Source organism: Lithobates pipiens, unplaced genomic scaffold, assembly GCF_037356315.1.
Source record: "Lithobates pipiens isolate NorthernLeopardFrog02 unplaced genomic scaffold, aLitPip1_a1.2 Scaffold_18, whole genome shotgun sequence".
Lineage (NCBI taxonomy): Eukaryota > Metazoa > Chordata > Amphibia > Anura > Ranidae > Lithobates > Lithobates pipiens.
Genome location: NW_027507758.1, coordinates 580,114,662 through 580,120,661, shown reverse-complemented (window position 1 = coordinate 580,120,661; position 6,000 = coordinate 580,114,662). Strand labels below are relative to the sequence as shown.

The following is a 6,000-nucleotide window of genomic DNA, read 5'->3' as shown; positions in this document are numbered from 1 at the left end:
ATGGATCGAAACCATCCTCTGCTACGTTGCCTTTTCCTATGCCAATCGATATTTGCTTGCGGGCCCAAAGGCCTTTCTTTCGCACACAAAGAGAAGTTGAACCTGATTCAGGTGATTCAACGAGTCCAAAGCTCTCAGCGTAAGCATGGCACTGGCACCTTTCCCCCTAATGGAATATTGTCTCTTGGCCATGGAAGCCTGGTCGTGCTTTCTTTAATTGATTGCTTTTGTCCAATACTGCCTACGTGACTTTGGCTGAAGCCACAGATGCCACCACAAAAACGTGGCAATGCCTTGGCACATGTTATGAGGAGCACTCCGGCTTCCCATGTTGCTCACGGCGCTCGGTTCCAAGCTTCAACATCAAACACAAAAGCAAGGTGCCTCCCGTGAAACCAGGAAAGCTGCGTTTGGAGAATGCGGGCATCGATCCCGCTACCTCTCGCATGCAAAGCGAGCGCTCTGCCACCTGAGCTAATCCCCCTTTGCTCGAGTGTGTTGCTTGCGCTATGGCTGATCCCTGTCCTCTCCTGGGCTATGTGTAAAATATAGTCAGTTTTGCGAAATCCACAACCTGCTCTGGCCGCTAGACACCAGGAGAGCCACCCGCTTTCCTAGCGTAGAAGGTTTGCACCCCCCTTTTTTTTCCCTCCTACGACCTTTGACAACTGAGCCCCTTCAGAGGTATGGCCCCATGGGTTTCAATGATGTAATTGGGAGAAGGCTGGTTTCAAAAAGCACTCACACCGCCTAGTACATTCTCGACAAGAAACACCTTGTGCCTTGATGCACTCCACGGGGCTGGAAATTGGGGGAGAGCGCTGCAAACACAAAGAGCCCATAATTGCATTGGCCGGGAATCGAACCCGGGCCTCCCGCGTGGCAGGCGAGAATTCTACCACTTAACCACCAATGCTCCACGCCGGGCCACTTGCCACCACCCTCGCTCAGCTGGTCTAGGAGAGTCCAGCTCTCGCCCACGCTTGACTTGGGATTCGCTGGTCGAAAATCAATGGAAACGCCTAGTCGTCTACATTGTGACTTTGCCACATGGACCCACTCCCCGTGGGAATCGCTGGCAAACTACATCCACATGTGGTTGTTGAGGTTGGTCAGCGACAAGAGCAGAGTGGCGCAGCGGAAGCGTGCTGGGCCCATAACCCAGAGGTCGATGGATCGAAACCATCCTCTGCTACGTTGCCCTTTCCTATGCCAATCGATATTTGCTTGCGTGCGGGCCCAAAGGCCTTTCTTTCGCACACAAAGAGAAGTTGAACCTGATTCAGGTGATTCAACGAGTCCAAAGCTCTCAGCGTAAGCATGGCACTGGCACCTTTTGCGCTAATGAAATATTGTCTCTTGGCCATGGAGGCCTGCTCGTGCTTTGTTTACTAGATTGCTTTTGTCCAACACTGCCTACGTGACTTTGGCTGAAGCCACAGTTGCCACCACAAAAACGTGGCAACGCCTTGGCACGCGTTATGAGGAGGACTCCGGCTTCCCATGTTGCTCACGGCGCTCGGTTCCAAGCTTCAACATCAAACACAAAAGCAAGGTGTCTCCTGGCAAATCAGGAAAGCTGCATTTGGAGAATGCGGGCATCGATCCCGCTACCTCTCGCATGCTAAGCGAGCGCTCTACCATTTGAGCTAATCCCCCTTTGCTTGAGGTTGTTGCTTGTGCTATGGCTGATCCCTGTCCTCTCCTGGGCTATGTGTAAACTATAGGCAGTTTTGCTAAATCCACAACTTGCTCTGGCCGCTAGACACCAGGAGAGCCACTCCCCCAAGACCTTGGACAACTGAGCCCCTTCTGAAGTATGGCCCCATGGGTTTCAATGATGTCATTGGGAGAAGGTGGTTTCAAAAAGCACTCACACCGCCTAATACATTCTCGACAAGAAACACCTTGTGCCTTGAGGCATTCCATGGGGCTGGAAATTGGGGGAGAGAGCTACAAACACCAAGAGCCCATAATTGCATTGGCCGGGAATCGAACCCGGGCCTCCCGCGTGGCAGGCGAGAATTCTACCACTGAACCACCAATGCTCCACGCCGGGCCAGGCGCCACCACCCTCGCTCAGCTGGCCTAGGAGAGTCCAGCTCTCGCCCACGCTTGACTTGGGATTCGCTTGTCGAAATCCATGAGGATGGTCAGCGACAAGAGCAGAGTGGCGCAGCGGAAGCATGCTGGGCCCATAACCCAGAGGTCGATGGATCGAAACCATCCTCTGCTACGTTGCCTTTTCCTATGCCAATCGATATTTGCTTGCGGGCCCAAAGGCCTTTCTTTGGCACACAAAGAGAAGTTGAACCTGATTCAGGTGATTCAACGAGTCCAAAGCTCTCAGCGTAAGCATGGCACTGGCACCTTTCCCCCTAATGGAATATTGTCTCTTGGCCATGGAAGCCTGGTCGTGCTTTCTTTAATTGATTGCTTTTGTCCAATACTGCCTACGTGACTTTGGCTGAAGCCACAGATGCCACCACAAAAACGTGGCAATGCCTTGGCACATGTTATGAGGAGCACTCCGGCTTCCCATGTTGCTCACGGCGCTCGGTTCCAAGCTTCAACATCAAACACAAAAGCAAGGTGCCTCCCGTGAAACCAGGAAAGCTGCGTTTGGAGAATGCGGGCATCGATCCCGCTACCTCTCGCATGCAAAGCGAGCGCTCTGCCACTTGAGCTAATCCCCCTTTGCTCGAGTGTGTTGCTTGCGCTATGGCTGATCCCTGTCCTCTCCTGGGCTATGTGTAAAATATAGTCAGTTTTGCGAAATCCACAACCTGCTCTGGCCGCTAGACACCAGGAGAGCCACCCGCTTTCCTAGCGTAGAAGGTTTGCACCCCCCTTTTTTTTCCCTCCTACGACCTTTGACAACTGAGCCCCTTCAGAGGTATGGCCCCATGGGTTTCAATGATGTAATTGGGAGAAGGCTGGTTTCAAAATGCACTCACACCGCCTAGTACATTCTCGACAAGAAACACCTTGTGCCTTGATGCACTCCACGGGGCTGGAAATTGGGGGAGAGCGCTGCAAACACAAAGAGCCCATAATTGCATTGGCCGGGAATCGAACCCGGGCCTCCCGCGTGGCAGGCGAGAATTCTACCACTGAACCACCAATGCTCCACGCCGGGCCACTTGCCACCACCCTGGCTCAGCTGGTCTAGGAGAGTCCAGCTCTCGCCCACGCTTGACTTGGGATTCGCTGGTCGAAAATCAATGGAAACGCCTAGTCGTCTACATTGTGACTTTGCCACATGGACCCACTCCCCGTGGGAATCGCTGGCAAACTACATCCACATGTGGTTGTTGAGGTTGGTCAGCGACAAGAGCAGAGTGGCGCAGCGGAAGCGTGCTGGGCCCATAACCCAGAGGTCGATGGATCGAAACCATCCTCTGCTACGTTGCCTTTTTCTATGCCAATCGATATTTGCTTGCGTGCGGGCCCAAAGGCCTTTCTTTCGCACACAAAGAGAAGTTGAACCTGATTCAGGTGATTCAACGAGTCCAAAGCTCTCAGCGTAAGCATGGCACTGGCACCTTTTGCGCTAATGAAATATTGTCTCTTGGCCATGGAGGCCTGCTCGTGCTTTGTTTACTAGATTGCTTTTGTCCAACACTGCCTACGTGACTTTGGCTGAAGCCACAGTTGCCACCACAAAAACGTGGCAACGCCTTGGCACGCGTTATGAGGAGGACTCCGGCTTCCCATGTTGCTCACGGCGCTCGGTTCCAAGCTTCAACATCAAACACAAAAGCAAGGTGTCTCCTGGCAAATCAGGAAAGCTGCATTTGGAGAATGCGGGCATCGATCCCGCTACCTCTCGCATGCTAAGCGAGCGCTCTACCATTTGAGCTAATCCCCCTTTGCTTGAGGTTGTTGCTTGTGCTATGGCTGATCCCTGTCCTCTCCTGGGCTATGTGTAAACTATAGGCAGTTTTGCTAAATCCACAACTTGCTCTGGCCGCTAGACACCAGGAGAGCCACTCCCCCAAGACCTTGGACAACTGAGCCCCTTCTGAAGTATGGCCCCATGGGTTTCAATGATGTCATTGGGAGAAGGTGGTTTCAAAAAGCACTCACACCGCCTAATACATTCTCGACAAGAAACACCTTGTGCCTTGAGGCATTCCATGGGGCTGGAAATTGGGGGAGAGAGCTACAAACACCAAGAGCCCATAATTGCATTGGCCGGGAATCGAACCCGGGCCTCCCGCGTGGCAGGCGAGAATTCTACCACTGAACCACCAATGCTCCACGCCGGGCCAGGCGCCACCACCCTCGCTCAGCTGGCCTAGGAGAGTCCAGCTCTCGCCCACGCTTGACTTGGGATTCGCTTGTCGAAATCCATGAGGATGGCCAGCGACAAGAGCAGAGTGGCGCAGCGGAAGCGTGCTGGGCCCATAACCCAGAGGTCGATGGATCGAAACCATCCTCTGCTACGTTGCCTTTTCCTATGCCAATCGATATTTGCTTGCGGGCCCAAAGGCCTTTCTTTCGCACACAAAGAGAAGTTGAACCTGATTCAGGTGATTCAACGAGTCCAAAGCTCTCAGCGTAAGCATGGCACTGGCACCTTTCCCCCTAATGGAATATTGTCTCTTGGCCATGGAAGCCTGGTCGTGCTTTCTTTAATTGATTGCTTTTGTCCAATACTGCCTACGTGACTTTGGCTGAAGCCACAGATGCCACCACAAAAACGTGGCAATGCCTTGGCACATGTTATGAGGAGCACTCCGGCTTCCCATGTTGCTCACGGCGCTCGGTTCCAAGCTTCAACATCAAACACAAAAGCAAGGTGCCTCCCGTGAAACCAGGAAAGCTGCGTTTGGAGAATGCGGGCATCGATCCCGCTACCTCTCGCATGCAAAGCGAGCGCTCTGCCACTTGAGCTAATCCCCCTTTGCTCGAGTGTGTTGCTTGCGCTATGGCTGATCCCTGTCCTCTCCTGGGCTATGTGTAAAATATAGTCAGTTTTGCGAAATCCACAACCTGCTCTGGCCGCTAGACACCAGGAGAGCCACCCGCTTTCCTAGCGTAGAAGGTTTGCACCCCCCTTTTTTTTCCCTCCTACGACCTTTGACAACTGAGCCCCTTCAGAGGTATGGCCCCATGGGTTTCAATGATGTAATTGGGAGAAGGCTGGTTTCAAAAAGCACTCACACCGCCTAGTCCATTCTCGACAAGAAACACCTTGTGCCTTGATGCACTCCACGGGGCTGGAAATTGGGGGAGAGCGCTGCAAACACAAAGAGCCCATAATTGCATTGGCCGGGAATCGAACCCGGGCCTCCCGCGTGGCAGGCGAGAATTCTACCACTGAACCACCAATGCTCCACGCCGGGCCACTTGCCACCACCCTCGCTCAGCTGGTCTAGGAGAGTCCAGCTCTCGCCCACGCTTGACTTGGGATTCGCTGGTCGAAAATCAATGGAAACGCCTAGTCGTCTACATTGTGACTTTGCCACATGGACCCACTCCCCGTGGGAATCGCTGGCAAACTACATCCACATGTGGTTGTTGAGGTTGGTCAGCGACAAGAGCAGAGTGGCGCAGCGGAAGCGTGCTGGGCCCATAACCCAGAGGTCGATGGATCGAAACCATCCTCTGCTACGTTGCCTTTTTCTATGCCAATCGATATTTGCTTGCGTGCGGGCCCAAAGGCCTTTCTTTCGCACACAAAGAGAAGTTGAACCTGATTCAGGTGATTCAACGAGTCCAAAGCTCTCAGCGTAAGTATGGCACTGGCACCTTTTGCGCTAATGAAATATTGTCTCTTGGCCATGGAGGCCTGCTCGTGCTTTGTTTACTAGATTGCTTTTGTCCAACACTGCCTACGTGACTTTGGCTGAAGCCACAGTTGCCACCACAAAAACGTGGCAACGCCTTGGCACGCGTTATGAGGAGGACTCCGGCTTCCCATGTTGCTCACGGCGCTCGGTTCCAAGCTTCAACATCAAACACAAAAGCAAGGTGTCTCCTGGCAAATCAGGA

At 53.1% G+C, this 6,000-nt stretch overlaps 3 non-coding genes across 3 annotated transcripts; all 3 read right to left on the bottom strand.

The window, feature by feature from the left end:
* Positions 1–411: 411 nt before the first annotated feature.
* On the bottom strand, positions 412–484 carry TRNAA-UGC (transfer RNA alanine (anticodon UGC)). The gene has a single exon. It is a non-coding gene; the product is annotated as a tRNA-Ala (tRNA).
* A 1,102-nt stretch (positions 485–1,586) lies between these two features.
* On the bottom strand, positions 1,587–1,659 carry TRNAA-AGC (transfer RNA alanine (anticodon AGC)). The gene has a single exon. It is a non-coding gene; the product is annotated as a tRNA-Ala (tRNA).
* Positions 1,660–3,798: 2,139 nt separating this feature from the next.
* TRNAA-AGC (transfer RNA alanine (anticodon AGC)) lies at positions 3,799–3,871 on the bottom strand. Its single transcript has one exon. It is a non-coding gene; the product is annotated as a tRNA-Ala (tRNA).
* Between the last annotated feature and the right edge of the window lie 2,129 nt (positions 3,872–6,000).